This window comes from Pantherophis guttatus, chromosome 7 (assembly GCF_059756535.1).
Source record: "Pantherophis guttatus breed Tessera chromosome 7, ASM5975653v1, whole genome shotgun sequence".
NCBI lineage: Eukaryota > Metazoa > Chordata > Lepidosauria > Squamata > Colubridae > Pantherophis > Pantherophis guttatus.
Window position 1 is genome coordinate 30,973,527 of NC_142069.1, and position 23,793 is coordinate 30,997,319.

Below are 23,793 nucleotides of genomic sequence, written 5' to 3' on the forward strand. Positions count from 1 at the left end.
AGAAAATAATCATCTTCTATGTCTGTAGAGAAGATGATCTTGATAGAGGTATGGAAGATTCATAACTAGGGTGATAGAGGGGTAAAACATTTTGAATTCACAACAGACAATATTCAGAAGTGGCCCAGACAAACATCTGCCTAATTCACTGAACTATAAGAAGGAGGAGGAGGCACAGCACAATCAGACTTACAAGTTTCTGTTATTATAACTTCTGGGGTGTGTGTGACTGGGTGTAATATTAAAATGTAATAGATAAACAATATAGTTAAGTTAAAATAATATTCATATGCCAGATTTTTAAAACAAAAATTTAAAAAAAGTTTTTAAAAGTTTTAGAAGTTTCTCCTATAGTCTTGTCCCTTTTTATAGTGGGATTCCTGATCTGAATTTCAAAGGGTGGTGCAGGTCTCTTTCAAATGAAACTTGTTCATCTTTTGCACAAAGGATGGCCAGGGTGGAACTAGAGCTAGGATAGACCCAAGGTCTCAACCATTGAAAAACAAGGTTCTTGGGGACTTTTATGAATAGAAGAATGTGGCACTTTAGTCCAAGTGATCATATATCCTCTAATATAGGGGTCTCCAACCTTAGCAACTTTAAGACTTGTGGACTTCAACTCCCAGAATTCCTCAGCCAGCTTTGCTGGCTGAGGAATTCTGGGAGTTGAAGTCCACAAGTCTTAAAGTTGCCAAGGTTGGAGACCCCTGCTCTAATGTCCCATCCAGGTCAGAGTGCATAATATCACAGCTACCTGAGTCAGAATATTTCGCAAGTACATTTCTTCTTTCCCAGAACTAAAAATACAATAAAAATGCCATACTGAGCCATTTTCTGAATTTTTGTAACAATTGTGCATAATGGTAAGGCCAGTCCTGGACATGAATTAAGTAACATATCAAGGACTCTTCCAGATCTTTCATTGACTTTTTCCGTTGTAATTGTAAAGCCAAAGGTGAATTAATGAATTGGCACACTGGTCCTTTTTATTTAATAAGCATCCACTGTAGTGATGGTTGAAAGCTCCCATAACTGGCCAACTCGTGTCTAGTACTGACACCTATTCTGTGAAAACAACTCAGAGAATACATCTTACCTGGGTACAAACACTACTACTACAGCTTATAATTGTGCTATTCCAGCAGTCAATGTCAGCTCTGGACTGCTTTACTGAAATAATGTGAAAAAATTTTCATATTCCCATGAGCTACTGGCTCTCTTTTTGAATAATGATCCATAGTTTTAATATATACATAGATTTTTTAAAAAAGTGTGTATAGTCAAGGCTATGGTTTTCCCAGTTGCAATGTATGACTGTGAAAGTTGGACCATAAGAAAGGCTGAGCGCCAAAGAATTGAGATCTTTGAACTATGGTGCTGGAGAAGACTCCTGAGAGTCCCTTGGACTGCAAGGCGATCAAACCAGTCAGTCCTAGAGGAGATCAACCCTGACTGCTCTTTAGAAGGCCAGATCCTGAAGATGAAACTGAAATACTTTGGCCACCTAATGAGAAGAAAGGAGTCACTGGAGAAGAGCCTAATGCTGGGAAAGATTGAGGGCAAAAGAAGAAGAGGACGACAGAGAACGAGGTGGCTGGATGGAGTCACAAGCAGTTAGTGTGAGCTTAAATGGACTCCAGAGGATGGTAGAGGACAGGAAAGCCTGGAGGAACATTGTCCATGGGATCGCGATGGGTCAGACACGACCTCGCAACTAACAACAACAAGATTTTTAAAAGTTCAGATTTTTTTTCATGCTCTCCACAACTTTATACTAGGAGAAAATAAATTATGAATTTGGTATGCACATTTTACACTTCTTAAAGACTCAGAATCTCTGTTAATAATAAATAGGACAGAACTACCTGGTAGTGACATGGAACCTGCCATTTGATGGCTGTTCACTGGCCTGTGTGAAATCAACTAATAGACTTTGCTCATTGCCTAATGGAATTCGTGTTTGCATAACGGTAACTGCTAAGACATTTATACCTAAATCGGCCTCCTTTAACCAGCAGTTCCAGAAGAGTGGTCAATGATTCCTGTTTAAAGACAGAACTTTTTGCTCCCTCATAGTTTCCCTTCTGTATCAAAGTGGAAGTTAGAGGTAGGGCTCACACAGCATTTACAGCTGAACTGAACCTGCAAAAACTGGTTCCTCCCTCTCAGGGGTGAAATCCATTTTTTTTCTACCGGTTCTGGCTTGGTGGGTGTGGTGTGGCTTGGTGGGCATGGCAGGGGAAGGATACTGCAAAATCTCCATTCCCACCCCACTCTAGGTGAAGGATACTGCAAAATCCCCATTCCCTCCCCACTCTGGGGCGAGCCAGAGGTGGTATTTGCCGGTTCTCCGAACTGCTCAAAATTTCCACTACCGGTTCTCCAGAACCTGCTGAATTTCACCCTTGCTCCCTCTGCCTGTTGCTGTTTTTGGACTTTTGTCCTTGCTTGATTCCAAGTTCCACCAGCAATTATGCACAATTTTATCTCTGTTTCTGTACAATCTGAATGCATGAGCTAGGCATCAGAAGAGCAGTCAGGCAGGAGATTGTGAGTTTTAGTGAAGGTTGCTGTAGACTGAAACCTGCCACAGACAAGCAACCTACTCTGGCAGCCATCACCAAGGCACAACAAGGAGGCATGCTGTCTTCTTGCTGGATGCACTGGATGTCCATAGTTAAGCCTACCCACCCTGTGACAATCACCCCACTGCCCAGGCCAGGCACCCCTTCCGACTGTCAGGATTGAAGGGAAACTGGGAGAATGGACTAAGAGACATGCTACTCTGCTCCCCCAGCTGCCTCCCCCCTCCCCCATCCACTTACTTGGGACTGGGGAATGGCACTCTCATGAGTCCAGCAGATGCAGCTGAGATGTTCCTCATCCCATTTAGTACCTAAAACGCCTAAGAAGGGAGCTAGAAAAAGAGAAAGGTGTGTTATTTGAAGAGTAGAACAGGTATTTAAAGACGCAACCCAGATCCATAAATACTGGTATGTTTGGACTTTCAAAAGTGTTTAGCAAAGCTCCTCCCCAAAGGCTTTTGAGTAAGTTTAATGGTTGTAGTTTAAAAGAACAGGGAAACAGGGAATACACAAGTAGGACAGCTCTGTGGTGGGGCCTTGATATTTTGCTGTTCCCTTTTCTTTGTATGATTGAAATGGAAGCAATTGCTACATCCCTTTTGTAGTACTGTGTAAGAATATGGGCAGGAAATATTTATTTGATGCGCATTCAGAAAAGGTAAAAGAGGAAGGAACAACATAGCATGAAGAAAACAGCACAGAGCTTTGAGTATACTTTTTAAAAGCTCAAGTTTAGAGCAGTGGCCGGTTGCCCCCGGTTCGGACCGGTTCTATAGAACCGGTAGTAAAACCGGAGGGAAGCTCCGCCCACCGACCCCAATGTCATCAACGCGCGGCCCCGTTGCGAACCGGTAGTAAAGGTAAGTAGAAACCACCCCTGGCTTAGAGCCCATGAGCAAAGGCAAAAGAAGAGCCTTCTCTATCAATTTTTGAGAAAGGCATTGTATCACTGGAAGGGCATAATAGCTGTGACTCTCATCCCACAGGTTTTATTACCTAATACTGGATTCTGATAACCCATCATAGGGCCGGTAGAAAAGGAAGTATCATTTCAAAAACAAAAGCAATTTCTCTTTGTCTGCCAATGAAAGTTTCCCCCCCCCCTCTCTCTAAATAAAAAGAATTGACATTTTTGAAATAATATCCTATTTATTTCTTCTACCGTGTTTCCCTGAAAATAAGACCCTGTCTTATATTTTCTTCAACCCTGAAATAAGTGTTTGGCCTTATTGCCATGTACTCAAAAGCCCGATTGGGCTTATTATGAGGGGATGTCTTATTTTGGGGGAAACAGGGCAGGTAGAGCTATATTCTTTAGTGTAGGTTCTGCGACTATTCCATTTTGAATAATTACTTTGCCTCATTTTGCAGGAATTTATCTGCAATGTTAATCTGAGGTTTTGTGAATTGTATTGTGCTCCCAAATACCTGACTCTGGCCTTGGGATTTATCTTTTCTAGGAAACTTTATTTCACCTTGTTTTTCCAATACTTTGTCAGTATTTTGCAGCTACTTAGATGTCTAATCCTTATTGAATTATACTTATGATGTCCTTTAATTTAAACTGTTCAGCAAAGGGTTTTTGTATGTTCTACATAACATACTCCCTCTTTAGCTTTTTTGATAACTTCATTTTTCCTGTAAAGGAGCTGCCAGTTTGGCAACATATCTTCGCTAACAATATGAAGGTTTAATCTACCTTTCCTCTAATGCAGGGATGTCAAATTCAATTTCATTGAGGGCCGCATCAGGGTTTTGTTTGACCTTGGGGGGGCCAGGGGGGGCATGGCTGGGGTGGGTGTGGCCAGTTTGACGTCACTCGTGTCGGGGGGAGGGGGAGGCTGTGGCAGCCCGAGCGCTCTGCCAGTAAAAATGGGCTCCCAAGCTCTGTTTTCAGCTGGGACAGCCTCCTGCAACCCTCTGCCAGTAAAAATGAAGCTCGGAGGAGCCACATGTGGCCCTCTTGAGTTTTGTTTTCAGCTAGGACAGCCTCCTGCAACCCTCTGTCAGTGAAAATGGAGCACGTTTTCCTGAGCTCTGTTTTTGCTGGCACTGCGGGCCGGTCCTTCACTGTTTCCGGGGCGGCCCTGTGGGCCAGATTTAAGCACCCTGCAGGCTGGATCCAGCCCTCAGGATCAGCCCCAGCCTTGTGTTTGACACCCCTGCTCTAATGTAATTGTGGTAAATGTCATATTGTTCTAACAAAAATCCTACAAATTCTAAAAGACTTTGCTATTTCATTGATTGTTGCTGCTGAGAAATGTTTGAAGTGTTGATCAGCTCTGGTAGGACACATGCTCCATTAGCATATAGTACATGTATCAGACTTTGATTAAAGAATCTTCCTCACTTCTACTTCCAAGGCTATTTAGCACAACAAATTGATACTGTTGGTGAAGTGATACTGTCAATAAAAGCCAGAGGGAGACCTTATCACAAGGTCCTTATTATGAACAATCCTATTTCAAAAATGTCACTCTTATTTATTTTATTTATTTATTTTATTTTATTTATATACCGCCCTTCTCCCGAAGGACTCAGGGCGGTGAACAGCCATAATAAAAACAACGTACAAAATAGAATTTAAAAGCAGATTAAAATAATTAAATCATAGGCCAAATTTAAAACTCTCATTTTAAAACCAATTTTAAAACCCCATTAAAACCAAATTAAAATCATTTATCCCATCATCTTGCCATATGTGAACTGTAGGAGATCAAATGATAGTAAAAAGAATATTGTATTGTTTGGTAGATTCTGTGCATGTATGCACACTTCTCTGTCAGTTGGTCATTATGGGTGAATTGTAAGGGTAATTGAAGCCTGGCAATTAGTAACAACATTATTAGAACTTGGTACAAGGAAAAGTCTAAATTACACTCAGGAAGCAATAGCTGAATAGGGAACAAGTAGGTAATAGTAATATATAGCTAACTAAGTTTAATTGTGCAAGAAGCAAGCAAATAAAACTCTTTTAAGATCATTCTAAAAATCTTTAAGCATGAGCTGTCTTTAGGCTCAGCTACTTGACAACTAGAGCACCCTTAATTCAGCAACACACCAAAGCTATAACATCATCAACAAACAAGCAATATTGCCTTCATTTGAAAAATGTTTCAAAATGTTAACCAAAAGCACCAATCTCCCTAAACCAAAAACAAATGATATCCATTCAAATCATTGTTAAAAACATTGGGGGGAAATGTCAAACAATTCAGATTTTGGCGAAGTACAGTACAGTAGAATAGAATGCTGTGGAAAATGGTTAGCTCTCTTTCATTGCAGTAAAAGATAACATTTCTTGTTAAGGAGGTTGTATATTCAGTTTGGTATGGCAGATCGTGCATTAAACAAAGGGTTGAACAGATCACAATTGTAAGCCTCAGGGCTGTGTGTAGCTGCTGGAAATCCCGAGTGCAGTCCTCAAGATTTTTATAAAATGGCCTTTCAGTTAGACAACAACAACAAAAATGATTTATTTAGAATGATAACTATATAAATATGCATCTTTTTATGCATTTCCCAGAAGAGCTTATTCCTCAGCTACCATCTGCTTCTATTCTTTGTGTTGCTATAAAAGGCACGGTGCCCCCTTCTCCTATTTATTGATTATGATTACATTTCATTGCTTTTCTCTTCATGTCATCATTACTTCATGTAAGTAATCCTCGAATACAAAGAAAACAACATTGAATTGTCAATTTTCTATTTTTGAAGTACTGAGTACACCATTAATCACCCCGCAGAGCATCTGGGGTGGGGTTGGGGTGTGCTCGATTATTCTTTGTGACCTGGGGGTTATTTTGCTTGAACAAATCATTGCCTTTTCTACTTACACAAACTATCAGATCAGATCATTCTGCTTTCTGAACATCAAGTCCAACAGTAGTGGCTAGATGCTGCTCTCCTTTTGTTGTACCTCAGTCCCATAATTTTGGTTTATTGGCAAGCTTATCTCCTTAGCCCTGTTGCTAGAAGTTCCTGTGAATTTTGAATTCCAACAAATTCCTAAAGCTCACCACAAGCATGTTCTGCTCTCTTTGCTTGAGCCATTGTGGTCTTGATCATTTAAAATCAGGACATTTAATACTTCTGCACCGTTCTTGGTCCCGACTATTGTTTCTTAACACCTAATACAAATAATACAAAGCAATGCAATTTTAGAAAGACAAGCATTCCATGATGATTATGAAAATGTAATTTATATCCTGCTTTTGCAATCAATGTAAATTTAACAGATTAACAGGGTTGGAAGGAAACCTGCTAGGGAGACCCAAAGGTGCTTTCCAAAAGGCAACTGGACTTCCTTGTTTTTTTCAGTTGCCTTTTGAAAACACCTGTGGGACAACCACGACCTGGATGACTGAGAATCTCCATAGACATTTCCAGAGCGTACAAGTTTCCAAGGCTGAAACTGTAAGTTATTTATTGGCAAGGATAGGAATTGCTCTATAACATATATAGCTCAGCATGGATATTCCTCTTCCTCATTGGCTTGTGGAGTTGTTTTTCGCAAAGACAATACAATAAATGTTACAAATATTTTATGGTTAAACTGGGAGTCACTGGATAATCTCCTTTAATTCTGCATTTACTGGTGAAACAGAAGTACTGAATATGAAATGATTCCTTCTTTAAAGAATTGAGGAGGAATTTTTCTTTAAAACTCCTGTTTCTTTGTGAGACCTAGGTGCATTGTAGCATATGCTTCTTAGCAGTGGTGAAATGTAAAATTTATTACTACTGGTTCTGTGGGCATGGCTTGGTGGTGGTGGGGGTAATGTGACTGGGTGGGCATGGCCAACTTTTTAAAAAAATTTTAAAAAACATTTTTTCTACAACCTCTTTGGCCGAAGAGGTTGTAAAAAATGCTTTTAAAAGCCCCTGACGATCAGGCAACTCAGCTGGGATCGTCAGAGGTTTTTAAAAGCATTTTTGCAGGAAAAAAATGCTTTTAAAAGCCTCTGACAATCCCAGCTGAGCCGCGCAATCATCAGAGACTTTTTTTTTACTTTTAAAAGCATTTTTTCGGCTGAAGAGGTTGTAGAAAAAATGCTTTTTAAAGTAAAAAAAAAGCCTCTGATGATCGCGCAGCTCAGCTGGGCATGGGGGGGGTGGGGGTGCAGGGTTTTTTGCTACCGGTTCTCCGAACCACCCGCCACCATTGCTACCGGATCGGGTGATCAGGTCCGAACCGGGAGCATTTCACCCCTGCTTCTTAGCCCAGGAGTTTATTTATCTAACCAATTAGTGTATGTATGCATGCATGTATGTAAATAAGTATTTAATCTTCTTTATTGTTCCAAGTTATAAAGTGCCCTAAACAATGTAAAATTTACTAACACTAGCACTGATTATGTTACCTAGCTGGGTAATGAAACATCTGGAAGAAAACAAACAAGCTCAGAGAGCACCAAAGACCTTTCATTTCAACCCTGAGCTACAAATATTCTCCCTTACTGGCATTCACTGCAAGGGATACATTGGAGAGGAAGCTGAATCTGTAGACAGATTTTGAAATCATTATTTTATTAGCTTCTGTATCAAGTTATGTAATGGTTTCCATATTTTCCCAGACTCATCAGGGCACAGAGTTAATTTCCCTACCCCTACCCCATGTTCGTTTATATTAGTATGTTTTGCAACTTTTTACACTTCCTGATTACAAAAGAAAACTGCAGATTGAGCTATTTTTTCACACTGGCAGCATTCAGCCCTGTTAAGAAAACATTCTGCCTTGCCACCTATCCTTTCTTGTAGCAAATACCTCTAAAACAGTAATTCTGAACTTTGGCAACTTTAAAATATCTGGACTTTAATTCCCAGGGTTCCCCAGTCTGACACATTTTTTTTGCCATGGATACAAGCTAGAATCCTTCATGGATGGCCTAATTGCTTGACATGGTTGAGGATACGATCTGGCCAGCTCCTACTGGCCACTTTAGGCAATTGTGGGTATACCTCTCCCTTCTCTTTGCTAGGATTTGACCACTATGACCAATTTGGTGTGGGTTGCTGGAAAGATTGTGTTGATGAGGAACCTAATAATTGCCTTGAGGGAACATATATTCAGATGGTGCAATAATTACAGTACCTCAGGGCAGTGGTGAAATCCAAATTTCTTTTACTACCGGTTCTGTGGGCATGGCTTGGTGGGCGTGGCAGGGAAAGGATACTGCAAAATCTCCATTCCCACTCCACTCCAGAGGGAAGGATATTGCAAAATCTCCCTTCCCACTCCACTCTGGGGCCAGCCAGAGGTGGTATTTGCCAGTTCTCTGAACTGCTCAAAATTTCCGCTACCAGTTCTCCAGAACCTGTCAAAACCTGCTGGATTTCACTCCTGCCTCAGGGATGCTTTAGGGCCCTGGAAAATCCCTGAGGAACCTCCCAAAGCCACAAAGGGCATTCTTGGCTATTTCTATTCTTCTTTATCTTATCTACTGGGTGCCCATTTGTCTTATGTGACAAAGTGATAGCAAAGAAAACGTATAAATATACGTCTCATCTTCTGTTCAGGGTTCCCTTTTGCTTAGATGTCTTTATTCAGCTGAGTAAGCACATACTGTATAGCTTATGGAAGCAAACACTAGGATTCTTTATTTTACTGAGCCACACCTGAACACTGGCAGAAGAACTGGACACTTGATATCTGTAGAGCCACCTATCTGTCTATCTTATGTAGGTTCCTTACCAACAGAGGCTTAGCTATTTGTTTTTTGGGGGTTTTTTTGAGAAAGCACTATACCTCTGAGGCTTGATATTCTTTTGGAAGACCACTAGACTTGTGTTTAAAAAACAAGTCTATGCTTCACAGATGGTTGATTTAAACTTGGAAAGAGAACTGCATTCTGCCAGCTGTGTGTTGTTGGTACTGTCACTGTTGTGCGCGTCAAAAGTTTTCCACTGCTTTTGCTGACACGTGGTTGCATATGGCTGTAGCTGTCACTGTTTTTATTAAATGCCAGTGGGTGGGGAAGCATTTTGCCTACTGCATTCTGGCTGTCTATAGCCTGCTTCTGGGTGCTGCCAACCATGGGGATCAAACTGGATTCATTGCCAGCACTGCCATTCACTTGCAGCAGTTGTGGAGGATAGAGCTCATTTGTCATTATCATTGATTTTAAAAGAACTAGCAAGTGACAAATAAACATCATCTGGAGTCATCCTGTTATTTGTACTTCTTAACTTCTGCTGACTGAACACTGACATTTCCTGAATCCCAGGAACAGGAGGAAATGGCATCTCAGGAAGGATCCACCTGCAGTTCAGGGACACTCTGTCCACGCATTTCAAAGGACAGTTGAAGATAGAGTAGAGATGCTTCTAAAAGGAAATTAGAATAGAGTAGAGTAGAGTAGAGTAGGGTAGAGTAGAGTAGAGTAGAGTAGAGCAGGGCAGGGCAGGGCAGGGCAGGGCAGAGCAGAGCAGAGCAGAGCAGAGCAAAGCAGAGCAGAGCAGAGCAGAGCAGAGCAGAGCAGAGCAGAGCAGAGCAGAATAGAATTCTTTATTGGCCAAGTGTGATTGGACACACAAGGAATTTGTCTTTGGTGCATATGCTCTCAGGGTACATAAAAAGACAAGATACATTTGTCAAGAATCATAAGGTACAACACTTAATGATGGTCATAGGGTACAAATAAGCAATCAAATCATACTAGGAAACAATCAATATAAATCGTAGGGATACAGCAACAAGTTACAGTCATACAGTCATAAGTGGGAGGAGATGGGTGATAGGAACGATGAGAAGATTAATAAGTAATAGTAATGTAGCCTTAGTGAATAGTTTGACAGTGTTGAGGGAATTATTTGTTTAGCAGAGTGATGACATTCGGGAAAAACCTGTTCTTGTGTCTAGTTGTTTGGGTGTGCAGTGCTCTATAGTGTCGTTTTGAGGGTAGGAATTGCATCAAATCTGCATCAAAAACAAAAGCACATGTGGAACAGCCCTGTGGGAAAGGAGTTGTTTTCTCTCCAGGGATGTCCCAAGCATTGCCCCAAGGGTTCCACCCTAAGACTTTCCCATTGCCTTTTCACACTGCATTCTTATGTGGGATCGTCCACAACAACTGGGTCAGAGGGTTATTTTCATAATGATGTAAAGTTATGCAAGTTTGAGAATAGTGCGTGTGCATGTGGAGGGTGCAGCGTTTACGTTACATTCCTAAATTTAAAAAAAAAATTTTTTGTAGAGAAAACATTTGGATTTTCAGCTTAGAAGATGCAGGTTTATCACCCTGAGAAATAGAAATGGCCTGTTGGGGAAATCCCTCAAATATGTTCACAGTTTGTTGTTTCAGGGATGCCAGGAATCTGAACTGGAGAGGGGAACCATGCCCTGATTTGACATTCAGATGAGTCCCTGTTCTGCCCATTGTACGGTACACGAATGTCCTGAGATCAACAGGAATTCAGATCTATGCATTTCTGAATTTGGTGCCAGGAAGCCTCTCCTGCATTGCACCTTTCAGGTGTTTGGGGAAGGAAGAATCTTGACCTCCTTCCTTTGCTTCCTCCATACTATTGGTTTTTTTTTTTTTTAAAAAAAATTCTTCCAAAGTGGTTGCCCACTTCAGACGCTCTCAGAGCCCACCAGTCAGTCTCCTCCTTCTACCCCCCCCTTCCCCCCCCCCCCCGCCGGCGTCTGACCACAAGGCGTTCCTTTGTATTCCTTTCCATTGCGGAGGTAGAGCAGGAGCGCGGAGAGCAGGGAAAGAGGGCTGGTCTCCAGGAGCAAAGCCTCGAGTTTTTTTTACACCGAGCTCCAAGATCCGTCCATTTGCGATGATCGTTCTTGGGAACTGGGAGGGGGCGCTTTCAAGATTGAAGGCGGCGGTGGGGGGTGGGGGGGAGGAGGAGAGAGGGGAGACACGCGCTCGCACTAACCTGCCCGTCTCGCTCTCTCTCTCTGATGGCCAGAATGATGCTCGGATGACTTAATCCCCCTCCCTCCCTCCGCTCCCCCTTCCCCGGGCTGTTCGAGAAGCTCATTCCCTCGCCCCCGCCCCCTCACTCGCTGCGTTGCGTCTGGAGGGGGGGGGAAGAACGGGGACAATCGGGATATTTTTAAACCGGAGAAGGGCGGGAGGTGGTGGGAAAGCTAGCCGGGGACTGGGAAGGCGCCTCGGGGGCCGAGCGAGAGATGGGCAGCGGGGGGCGGAAGAGAGAGAGAGAGAGAGGGAGGGAGAGGGGGAGGGAGGGCTCCGCTCGCACGCACGGCTTTGAATGACTGCCGCAGTTTAGGCAGCCGGGCTGACCTGCCAGGCGCGCCACAGCTAAAGGGGGGGAGGGTGGTGGAATCGAAGCTCTCCCGATCGCCGATTTCTCTGTCCCGTTAGCATCGGGCTCCCACTTTGGATGGTGCAGGAGGAGGAGGAGGGGCAGGAGGAGGGGGAGGAGCTTTGATCATATTATTATCAGCAATATCAGCATCAGCATCATCAGCTTTAGCATTAGAAGATTTCGTTATTTTTCTGCGGGAAGTGATTCCCCCCCCCCCGCGGCTGCCATCCCCAGCAGCCCTGGGCGCTCGCTTGCTCTGCCGCCGCCGCCGCCGCCGCTACCTTCCGCACCCCCGTTTGTTGCTGGCTCGCCCCCTCCCACCCCTGCAGAGACTGCGCTGCTGCTGCTGCTGCTGGGGCGGAGGGCGGGAGGTGGCGGGCTCTCACCCGGGCTGAGCCATGCCGGGGGGCGGCCGTGGTTGCCAGAATCAGGAATGGGGCGAGACGTCGCTGAGGATCCCCACAGCTCTCCACCGGGGGCCCAGGAGGCAGAGGAGTCGCCGCCGCCGCCGCCGCTGCTGAAAGACAACGGGCGATGGGTGAGTGCGAGAAGGCTCGGTACCCCCCCCACACACACACACACATACACACCGGGGGAAGGGACCCTCCGCTTCCCTTCCCTCCCCTCCCCACGGCTAATCCCAGCCTTACCCCTTTTTTTCCTCTGACCCCTTTTCTGACTCCTCCTGCCCCCCCCCCGTCTCCCCTTCTGTCACCTTTGCCGACCTCCTTTCCATCCATTTTCCCTTTTGTCTTCTATTTCCATCTCATGCCTTGCACCCCCCCCCCCTCGGGCCTTCCCTCGCCCCCCTCCCCCCCACTTACTGGCTCCCTTCCCTTGCCCTCTTCCTACCGATGCAATCCCAGCTCCCCTTCCCCGCCTTCTTTGTGTTTGATTGGGAAAGGGATGGAGAACAGAAGGCTTCCTGGGAGAAGAGTCTTGGAGATGTTGAGATACTGGGCAGGGAAAGTGGAAAGGGATTGCTCCAAATTGGCCAGTTCCTTGAAGCGTAGGCATTTGGAGGATGGGTGCTCCTAGCCTGGCTTTCTTCTACTTGGGACTTTCCATAATCAACGACAGCCTTTGTGGCCTTGTTGGCCAAGGATAGTGGTGTTTTCACCCCAATTCATTGGAAAGATGCCAAGTGGAGGAAGCTCTCCTAGAGATCTAGTGAAAAATCCCCCCCCCATGCTTTCTCTTTCTTATGGGTATTTAACAACCAAAGCAGTTGTGTGTGCATGTGCCTGTGATAACATCTCTAAATCTCCAGATGATCCCTGATTTCCCTGCAACTGCCTGGCTAGTCCAAGCAGGCTGAATTTGGGAACTTCATGAACTGGAAAGCCAAGGTTGATTACAAACCTCCTCTGCTTTGCCTTCCCCCCTCTGGAAAGACACAAACTCCAAGGAAGGTTGCCATCAGTGCTGCAGAAAGGGCCTGTTTGCTCCTAGCTTCCCTGTGCCAGGATGCCACTCATGGTGCATTTGTGTCCAGTCTGCAGTCTTTGGTAGGCGGCAAATGAGTGTTCAGAGTCCATTCAATCCCAGAAATGGTACAGAATAAAGAGGAATGGAGACTGTCCTCTCCTTCCCACTTTCCCTTTTCTTATCTTAATTTTTAAAAACCAGGAACAGTATTTAATAGCCAGGCTTATGTGTCTTTCTTGGGCTATAGGGTCATTGGTAATTCTTTAGGGTTGGCTTGCTTGATCAGTCTGTCTACTTTTTGATTCTGCCAAAGTACCTGTCATATTGTGCAGCTTCTGCCTGGGATATGTGATTGTCTGCACTAGCACAGCAAAGGTGTTGCAGTCAGGAAGCTGAGTGTGTACTGCAGCTATAGACTTATTTAGACAGCATGGAGAAAGAGAGGCCAAACAAGGAGGAGGGATGGAAAGAGAGAAAAAATGGACTACTTGTTTTCTTCTGGGACTTTCTGTGGAAGTAATTTGAGTCACATTGAAAATAGCCTTTTATCATCTCATGAAGGCCTAGCAAAACTTTTAAGAAGTGAATAGCTCAAAAAATAAAGCTCAAATCATTAGCAGAGTCATCCAGATAATTTGTACTATATGTTCCTAGTACTTCACATAGTTCTCTCAGTTGTCTTAAAAGCAGCTCCAGGAACTAGATTACTATTATTTCCTTATAATAGATGAGAGTTGAGGTTGGTGGTGACAAGCCTAAGGGAGCTAATGAGTTCATGACAGTTTTGTATACCAGGACTCTGCTTGACAAATGTCTGACAGCTTTTGCCAATCAGTCCCTTTTCAGACGTGCTAGGCTAGCAATTTACAGAATAACCTACAGATCTGGAAAGCTTTATGCTGAAGAAGGCCTATTTCTGGGTTGGTTTCATCAATCAGTTATTAATGACTAGGACACAACTATTCAAACATTTAAAAAGCATGAGTGAGAGTGATAATAGCAAATGAAATAAATTTATTTCTGATGATGTTAGATTGAAACATATGCCAATTATCACTTGATAGTTCAATCATCACATGATGACTGTATAAATGAACCAGAACTTAACCAAAACTCCCTCGAGTCAGCTGTGATTCCTTGTAATCTAATGGCCATATTCATTACATTTTCTTGACAATGTCTACAGTGACCTTTACTTTCTAAGAAAATTTGCTTCTTTCTTTCTTTCTTTCTTTCTTTCTTTCTTTCTTTCTTTCTTTCTTTCTTTCTTTCCTTCCTTCCTTCCTTCCTTCCTTCCTTCCTTCCTTCCTTCCTTCCTTCCTTCTTCTTCTTAATCTATTTTACAGATTTGGGATTGCTGGTGTTTTCCCACCCAGGTATAGAATATATCTAAACTTGCATAACATTTTTGAGATCAGCCAAGGTGAATTAAGTGTTTCCATTTAGTTTACTTTTATGTAATTTCAATTTTAATTAACAATGGAGGGAACATAGTTATTTGGAAAGTCTACCATAGCATTACTATATTTGTATATAGGAGCAAACTGACTCAGCCACCAGTACTAATCACTTACCTAGCAGTGAACTCAGGATCACAGGGACCTGGCACCAAACTGCTTTCTAGTCACACCCTCATTCCATGAACTGTCCATGCCACACCCTTAGCATTTATTTTGAGGCATGATCTCATGTTACCTGGAACTTCCTCATGAAAGTATTTCCATTGTTACCGCTTTTCCTATTTGGGAACAACAACATTTTAGTTATCATACCAATTCTGCCTGATGTACGGGAAGATTTATATTGGCCAAAAATCTAGGACCAGATTTGAAAATAAATAGTATATTGCACACCCCTTCCTCCTTGACTTGTCAGATATGGAAATAGGAAAGCAAGAATATCATTTGCCTGAATGCAAATTTTCTTTTTTATTCTAGCAATCTTGGGACAAGCAGGTCTTGCATTGCTTCAAAAACTTGCAAAACTTGTTCCAGAGTTCATAATGAATTAAAACATAACAATCAAAATCATAGGTTTATTAGCATCATCTACACATCTCTAAACAACTAGAGCTGGGGAAGAAGAGTGTAGTAGGATCTTATTGCCAATTTATTGTGGTGAGACAGTCAAGGTGGAAAAGTCCATGCTTTTCCCCTTCTTGATGCCCTCTGAGAATCCTTGAGTTTCTGCAGTGAAAGCTGATGAACAGTAGATTTGGAATAGTGCCTAAGACTGTCACAGGCCATAGGAACTGAATTACTATCTGTATTTCTTTATTCAAGGTGATTTGCTTGCGAAGTAGAGTATCCTTTCCAGGTGGGATGCTCTTATACTGTACATCCCTAATGTGGATTCTTTAAATATAAAGGAAACATGACAGAGGCCAGTTGTTCTGCTAGTGCCATCTCTGCTTGTGGGCAAGTCAGATTTTTCTCAGATTGTATTAGAAGCAGCTGCTTGGACATCAATCATGTTTCACTGAGTCGACAGGAACCTGGCCTACTTTAAATGCTATGGTCTCCTTTGAGCACTCTTCATTTACTTTACAGCCTTCCTGGAAGAAAATGTCAAAAATATTTTTTTAAAGGCTGCATGATATAGCCTACGATGGATATGAGGAAGATTTGAGATCAGATAATTTAGATGTGCATATGCATACCTTATCAAGTATAAGATCAAAAACCACATCAAATTTGTCAAGAATTGGGGTCTCCAAGTAGCTGCATAATTTTTCTGGTTAGAAGATCAGCAAATTGTTGCCTTGTGCATGCCTAACAATTGTTTTTTTCTAAACATGTTTATGTTGTATGTAATTATACAATTCTATGTATATACAAGAATTTCTAAATATATCCTTGTCTAATAAGTTGCAATATATTCCTATGCCGTGCTATATACATAAAGCACCCATAAAGCACCAAGAGAGAAATGCTGATTAAAATGGCTGGTGATTGCAGAAGACGTACTGAATGATGTGAGCAGCTTCTTTTGACAGGATATCTATTCTTTCTGCAATTATGGGACAAACAAAATCTTGTTCATTTAATTTTTTTCCAACTTTGCTCTGTTTTGAGCAAAGCTTCAGCTGCTGAATTTCTGTTTGTCTTGTAGCTAAAGTTCTGTCCTAGTACAAAATGCAGAAGGCTCAGTGTGGGGGAAAAAAAGCAATCCTAAAATAACTTGAAACAAAACTGCTCATGGAATTACAGTAGTGTTTTGACTTCAGAAGATAGATTTGAGAAAGGAAGATTAAAACATTGGAAGTCTTTCTCTACTCCTATATTGATCCTTGTAGGCATTTTCTTGTCTGGCTATTCTGTTGCAAAGTATGGGATATACCCAACTTAAGACTCCTCATCAGTGTTGGACTTATGTCCTGACCAGTGAGTATGATAGCTAATTGCAAGTTGAAGACCAAAAATATATGGAAGGCATCCAATTGGACAAGTTGGCATTTGTCTGATGGACATACTATACTCATCTGGGGAACATCAACATACTTTTAATCCTAAAGTTACCTCTCCCGCATTGTTGTAATTATCCAAGGGTTGTATTTTTATATCTTCAAAATATAGTTTTGAGCCAGTGGTGAAATCCTCTGTGGATTGCCACCGGTTCCCTGTCCGTGCATGCACAGTGCGTACCAAAAGCATGCTGCATGCACACACATGCAAAGTGCATGCCAAATGCACGCTGTACACACGTGCATGTGAGGTGCACGCCAAACGCGTGCTTCATGCGGAAAAAGAAGCCTTATCAAGATAAGTAGAACAGCGAGGGGGAGGGAAACAGCTGTGCCGCATGATTTAGATTCGCTAGAAAGCAGGATTTCCTGCTTTCTAGCGAAATCGTGCGGCACAACTGATTGCCAGAAATACCAGTTCAGACGAACTGGTAGCTTTTTTTTTTAATACCAGTTCGCCGAACCGGTGCGTAGCATTTCACCCCTGGTTTTGAGGAAATAATGAGCAGGCACATAATCTGATAGCAACGTCTTTCACTTCTACGAAGCTGAACATTAAGTGGCAAACGAGATTGAACAATCAGTGCCCAATAGAATTTTGGTTTTACACTTCCTGGAGAATAGTATGCATTACATTTAAAGTATTTCTTCAGCTTCCTTCCCAATCTTATGTTGGATTATATATAATCAGAGGCTGAAGGGAGATATGAGTAGGGTTGACTAGGATGAGACCAAGCTAAACATCAATAAGCTCCAAGCACTCAAATAGTTTCCATTGAAATCAAATGGAGCAGCGTTGCTAATTAATGCTTACTCAAGTTACCAAGACTTGAGGCTAGATTGTTTACTCTAAAGCAAGTTTTTTTGGTACATTGTTGCAATTGTGATCCAGCTAGCATAGAAACACTGTTTGAGGAAGAGGTAGAGCCTATAAAAGCTTAACATAGCTATGGTAAAACCATAGTGGGGGATTGTTGAGAAAGCTAAGGGGGGGTGAGGAGCTATCTCCGGGTTAGATCAAATGCACTAAAGAGTCAGATTTCCTTCGCAATGTACCTTCTGTCTTTGTACATTTGATAGTAGGGACTGCATGATTCTCTTCCAATTCTGTTTCTTACGTCTGCAGCCAAAGGTAAGCACAAAACAGCAACAAAAGTATCTTCAGGTGTATGTATGGGAATAATCATGTTAGTAGGGATCTGGCTGTGGGATCATATCCCAGCTGGTTTGAAGCCACTTCTTTTTATTTTAAAGCTGTGTTTGTCATGGAAGGTTTTTTTCTTAATCATGTGTCCCTATTATAAGGTATGGTAACTCCATAGGCGCATAGCCATTACTGTAGCCATGTCTCACTTGGAGAAATCCTTACTAAGCAAACTCACTTGGTGCCCATTTTGCAAGTTCTTTATTTCCCCAGGCATTTGACTATTTATAACTTGGAATATCTGTAACTCTTTAAGTGACTGTCAGTTTTGTATTGATTGTAGTCCAAAACTATGCTATGAAGCTCTTTTTAGCTTTTAAAGCCCCCCCCCTTTTTTGGCTAGTTTCAGAAATTAATAAATAGTAGTGGTTTCTGCAGGACCTATGAAGCAAGGCAATAAAAATATCCTGTTCCTTTAAGACTGATACTTCTGAAACAACCTACTTTTGCGGGGGAAAATCTAATTGATGCAAGCTTATGATTATGCTGTATGTCTGCACCTGGGGTGGGTTCACACAAGACATTAAGTCATAACCAAAAGTACCACTGTACGATTTAGCATGATGTGTGGCCCCAATAGATACTGCATTCAGTAGGATTTGCTCTGAGATAAGTATATATAGAATTGCAGCCTAAATTCATTAAGAAGCACATAAGATGTTATAAGACAATGGTCAAAGTAAGTCATTGTCTCCTACTCGTATCCCTGTACTAGGAAATACTCGTATTGATGAATTTCAGATTATAATGAAGCAGTGAAGAAATAATGTGATGTAATAAATGGAAGGCTTGTATTTTGAATGAGTAGATCACTTGGTTTTAATCATTGGCCATATTCTTACGATCATTAGCTACAAACATGCTCAATGAAACGATGGTTTATTCAATATCATTGTCTTAAGTTTTCCTGACACAGAAGCATAACCTTACTAAACTGGCTGTGTTTGCATATTATGTAATTAGTAGGCTAGATTGTATTATTTGAACCAGGCATTCATTAGGTATTGCTCACTCTCTCTGCATTTTGGTTTAATACAGGAAAGTTTTGAGAATTAAATCAGGAAAAGTTGATATTTATTTTCCATAATTCATAGGACAAGGCAGACATAAAATGCGACATTAAATATAATGGGGAAATCAGAAGTTTTTGAGCTTTATAAAAACCTTTTTATAGGTATTATGGGAGGAATAGCTGCTGCTAAGCAGAGCAAGTAGGAATTTGTGAGGTAGATCAAAAGCCTGACTTCATAGAAGACATTTATTATAAAATTAACTCACCTCCTTATTGGAATTGTCCGTAGATGCAGATAACCTTCATCACAGAAAAGGGAGAATTATTGCACAATAATTACACAATATCTTTGGTACTGCTACGAACCCGTCTGGAAGCACTTTAGTACTACTTCCTGCTCTGCTAGGGATTCACTGGCTAGCATTACTTTTTAATCTCCTATCCGTGATGGCTAACCTTTTTGCGGTCGCGTGGCAAAAGCAGGGGTGGGGGTGGGGGTGGGGGGTTTGTGAGCACGGGGGGGGGTTGAGCGCACGTGTGCCCACGCCCATAATTCACTGTGTCCCACCCCCATGCATGCATGTGCGACCCCCCCATGCTCCCCCCGCTTTTGGCACGCGATGGCCCGGTGGGCCCGGTAGGCCTCTTTTTTGCCCTCCCCAGGCTCCAGAGGCTTTCTAGGAACCTGGGGAGGGCGAAAATGGCCTCCCCCCCGGAAGCCAGAAATGGCCCGTTTCCTGATTTCTGGTGGGCCCGAAAGGTCTGAAAATCAGCTGGCTGGCATACGCATCCACGCTGGAGCTGAGCTAGGGCAACACTTGTGTACCCACAGATATGGATCTGCGTGCCACCTGTGGCATGCGTGCCATAGGTTTGCCATCACAGTCCTATCCCTTCATGAGTTTAGCATGGCTTACAACAACAACAGCACATTCATTTTAAAAATCCATGAAGTTCTATTGAGCATATCAGTGCCATCTCTTCATGGGTTCCTCCTGTATTTTTAATAGGTCTCTAGCATGAAAATGCAGAGCAGGTGAAACATTGCCCTAGTGATACATGAAACAAATAAATTTAAAGCATTTAATGAAAATGTTCTGTTGTGACTTAACATAGAGAGCCCTAGATTCATTTTTACTCTAGTCATTCTTAAGCATCTTTTTGTGCTATAGGGGACTACTTGAAGGACTAGGTTAAGAAGATTACTTTTTAAAAGTGAGAATGCAGATGCTTCTCCTGTTAATCAGAGTCTCTAGAAAGCTCTCCGAAAATGGGTCTGCCTTTCTGCATGATTTACTACATGATTTTCTCTCTTTCTGAATTAATGGCCTGACCTTGATACTTTCTGGTCAGAAATGATACTCAGAACAGTGACTCATTTGGAAATATAATTAGTGGGACAAAAGTAATTGTCTCTTTAAATCTCAAGAGTGATGTAAAAATTATGAGAATGATCTCCAGTGTTGATGCAGAAAACCAAAATAAAAAATTATGAGAAGTCTAGGAAACACTGGCCTCTTAACTAACTGAAAGAATTGTTTCCATCTTACCTTTTTCTGTGAATAACCAATCAAAACAATAGTTATGAAATAAAGATTAAAAATTTTAAAGTAGGAATTGGAACACAACAGAATAATATTTTTGGTTTTTAGTTTTGCCCAGTTGGGGCCCTTGTTTTCATTCTTGAAAACAAAAGATGAAGTAGTAAATCTGAAGTTAACCATATCTACCTTAGATTGCAGATCAAGTAACAGAATGGAAAGTTTTTTCATCCCAGGAAGTCTTCATATATAGCAAAATAACTACACAAAAGAGCCTAGCCTTTTGCCTAGAATGTTCATTTCCTGTATGGATACACATGCGTGGGGATTTTTAAATGAAGAATTTGATTGTGAGTTTCTTATTGCAATCCATGCAATCCAAGAAATACTAGACTTCAATTAGTTGTGAAAAACAGCCATAATTTGAATTATGTATCTGAACAACTGTTTTTATCTTTATGGCCTTTTTAAAATATGTTACTTTAGCACTGATATCAAAAACATTTGGTATCCCAATTTTTAGGCTCATTGAAAGCTACGCTACTATTGATTCAATATTTATTGATCATATTTATATGGCCACCCATCTCACAGAACATGATTCTGGGTGATGTACAATAAAAAATATTTATATTAAATAGATTTTAGAAAGGAGCCTGCAATATAAATCTGATATCCAAAGTGTCTTTTTAGTATAAACCTTATAATATTTTTATGGCAATTGTTATGATTTCAGCTACATTCAGAGAACAAACAAGCATATCCAACCCACAATTCCCTTTCAGGTTGAATAACATTTGCTAAGCACAAACACACTGAGAGAAAAGAAGTTTATAAAATGAAGATAATAATTTTTAAAGCAGGAAATCTAGCACCATTTACTATGCTTCTCCCTATCTTTCTATCCTTAACAATCATTACTTGCACCATTTCTATATATAACTTCATACATTACTTTTGGTTCTTTAAATTTCTCTTTTTGATGAGATCATAAGCTCCTTCTCATCATGAATTTTTAGTCTTCCCCTTCTCCTCAGCCATTCATTCTTCCAACATATATCTTCTTTTGTGATTTCATCTGTTTCATTATTTAAATGATCAAGCCATCTCAATCAATGCATTTTGTTCGGCTCACTCACCTTTGTAATCAAGCCACTCAACACCCATGGATTCTTGACCCGCTCCTTTCTTGTTTCATCACACATATTTTTGAAGTAACCCATTCCCACTGCATCTGGATGTGAGAGCAACCTATCACCCCCATTGGTCATTCAAGTTAATTTGACTGATCCCATTGCATCCAACTTTACATTTTCCTGCCATACCTAACATTGACTTTCATACTATAAAATTGGCAGGAACATGGTTTTATATGCAACCATTTTTGCTCCTCTGACATTCATTTCTTGAAACAAACTACATACTACTATATTTCCATGAATATTGCCATATCCTACAATTTCTCCATCAATTTCCCATCTTCAGTAGTAATTTCAGGAAGCATCCCATTTATTCTCATCCATGCTTTTATCATAAGGAGCAATTCTTTCAACTCCATAGTCATACAAAGCATTCATGCCTATTCACTATCATACACTTTCCCCAAATCAATGTATAATAAACTTTTCCATTTGTACTTAATCAAAATTTTAATAAACATCCCAGACACATTTAACTCATAGGATACTTAATATTCTAAAATAAATTGTATATAAATAAAACAGTTTGTCCAAGCAATGAAGCCCATATTGCTATATTCACACTAATTCTAAAACTGGCTCTCTTCATTCTTCCTAAGTGTATACTATGAATGGAATTCGGGATTGCATTCTCAATACATCTGTAAAATCCCAGACTGGTTTAGAGTCAGTAGATAATTATTTTATATAGGCAAAGAAAATGAGAATAGAAGAAAGGGGTTATTCCTTGTCACATCTGGAAGTATATACTTTTCTCTAATAAATGCAAAGCAATTAACAAGCATTCACTAAAGAAACATAATTAATAAAGATGCCTTACATTTTTGTCCAGTTTAAGTGAATCAAACTCATGAGGAAAAGCAGTTGCACTTCTATAATTCTATCAAATAGATAATAGGGATCTGTGAAATGATATTGCTAACTTGAAGAGTATCCAGGTTCAAAATACAGGATATTGCTGTGAGTTAAGGCTCCATTAGAGAAATAAAAAGAATGGCTGTTCAGTGGGTAAGAATAAAAATGTTAACTTGTTGCAGCCTAACAGACTATTTAGTGAGAATTTCTTTTGTTCCCTAGAAAAGTTTTCATGTTGAATCCTTTCAGTTTTGTTCCCATAATCAATACATTTTTGGTGTTCTTAAAAAAACATTAATTATGAAACGCATGGATTACTGGAGAAAATCTGTAAGTAAGTATTTAATAACTGTAATTTTGATTGTTTGAATCGTTTCCCTTTTGAGATTATTGAGAAGTAATAAATTCAACAGTGCCATTTAAAAGAGAATGAAATTGATACGTGCTATTTGCATCAATTAATCGCCATTGTCTTGACTAACAGTGCAGTGAGGCATAACTACATTTTGTACATTCACAAAAATCTAGATAGTTTAGGAAAGGTCGTGCAGAATTTATTCATGATAGATCTGCAAAAAATGTGAGACCTGGATCTTCAAGGGAAGGGAAACTAATAGATTTGGAGTCTGGAATATGCTTCTCAAAATTCTTTTAGGAAAAACAAGAGTTCCACTAGGAAAAACTTAGAAATATATATTGTTCAGTTTTAAGAAGCTCTTGTGTGAAAATATCTTCTCAGCCTTTTGGAACGAAGGTTATATATATTCCTCCATCTCTGCTAATTCTTGCAATAGCAGGTTCTATTGTGTTTCATGGAAGTTCAAATAATAACTCAAAAGGAATTAAATATGCTTGTATAATTTGCTCCTATGCAGAGTTTGATGCACCCAAACCTATTAATCTAAATATGACTACCTAATTCTCAATTTGCTGGATGGATAGATAGATGCATAAACTGTTGAAATGAGTGAGACCAACTAGCCCATAAATCTGTTTGGCACTGAAGTTCACTTGAAATGCACCTGTTGTTAATTATTATTAAGTTCCACTTTAGTATTTGAGACCCCCTCCCCTAAAATGTCCACGCTGCATAAAATCTCTTGCTAGTCAGCAGTCTTTTTTATGAAATTGCTATGTTGGTTTAGCTGCAGTAGAATACTTATTATAGAATTAAGAATAATTAGAACCAAACTACAAGTGGGAATAGATGTCTTGTAAATT

At 40.9% G+C, this 23,793-nt stretch overlaps 1 protein-coding gene and 2 long non-coding RNA genes across 6 annotated transcripts in view; 1 reads left to right on the top strand and 2 right to left on the bottom strand.

Moving 5' to 3' along the window:
- LOC148112795 (uncharacterized) overlaps positions 1-2,906 on the bottom strand; it is a 28,671-nt gene extending 25,765 nt beyond the window's left edge. The window contains exon 1 of the long non-coding RNA XR_015728898.1: positions 2,826-2,906. This is a non-coding gene — a long non-coding RNA (uncharacterized LOC148112795). The remainder of the gene's footprint in view (positions 1-2,825) is intronic.
- An 8,228-nt stretch (positions 2,907-11,134) lies between these two features.
- On the bottom strand, positions 11,135-12,615 carry LOC148112796 (uncharacterized). The gene is made up of 2 exons (XR_015728900.1): positions 12,586-12,615; positions 11,135-12,387 (listed from the first exon to the last, which is right to left on the bottom strand). It is a non-coding gene; the product is annotated as an uncharacterized LOC148112796 (long non-coding RNA).
- MGAT3 (beta-1,4-mannosyl-glycoprotein 4-beta-N-acetylglucosaminyltransferase) overlaps positions 12,112-23,793 on the top strand; it is a 48,334-nt gene continuing 36,652 nt past the window's right edge. For 2 of the 4 annotated variants that reach the window (XM_034403338.3, XM_060694567.2), the window contains exon 1: positions 12,242-12,408. The gene's annotated coding sequence lies outside the window, so the exon portion shown is untranslated. Of the gene's footprint in view, positions 12,409-23,793 lie in introns of all 4 variants that reach the window. The other 2 variants (XM_060694566.2, XM_034403340.3) reach the window with 2 other exon arrangements.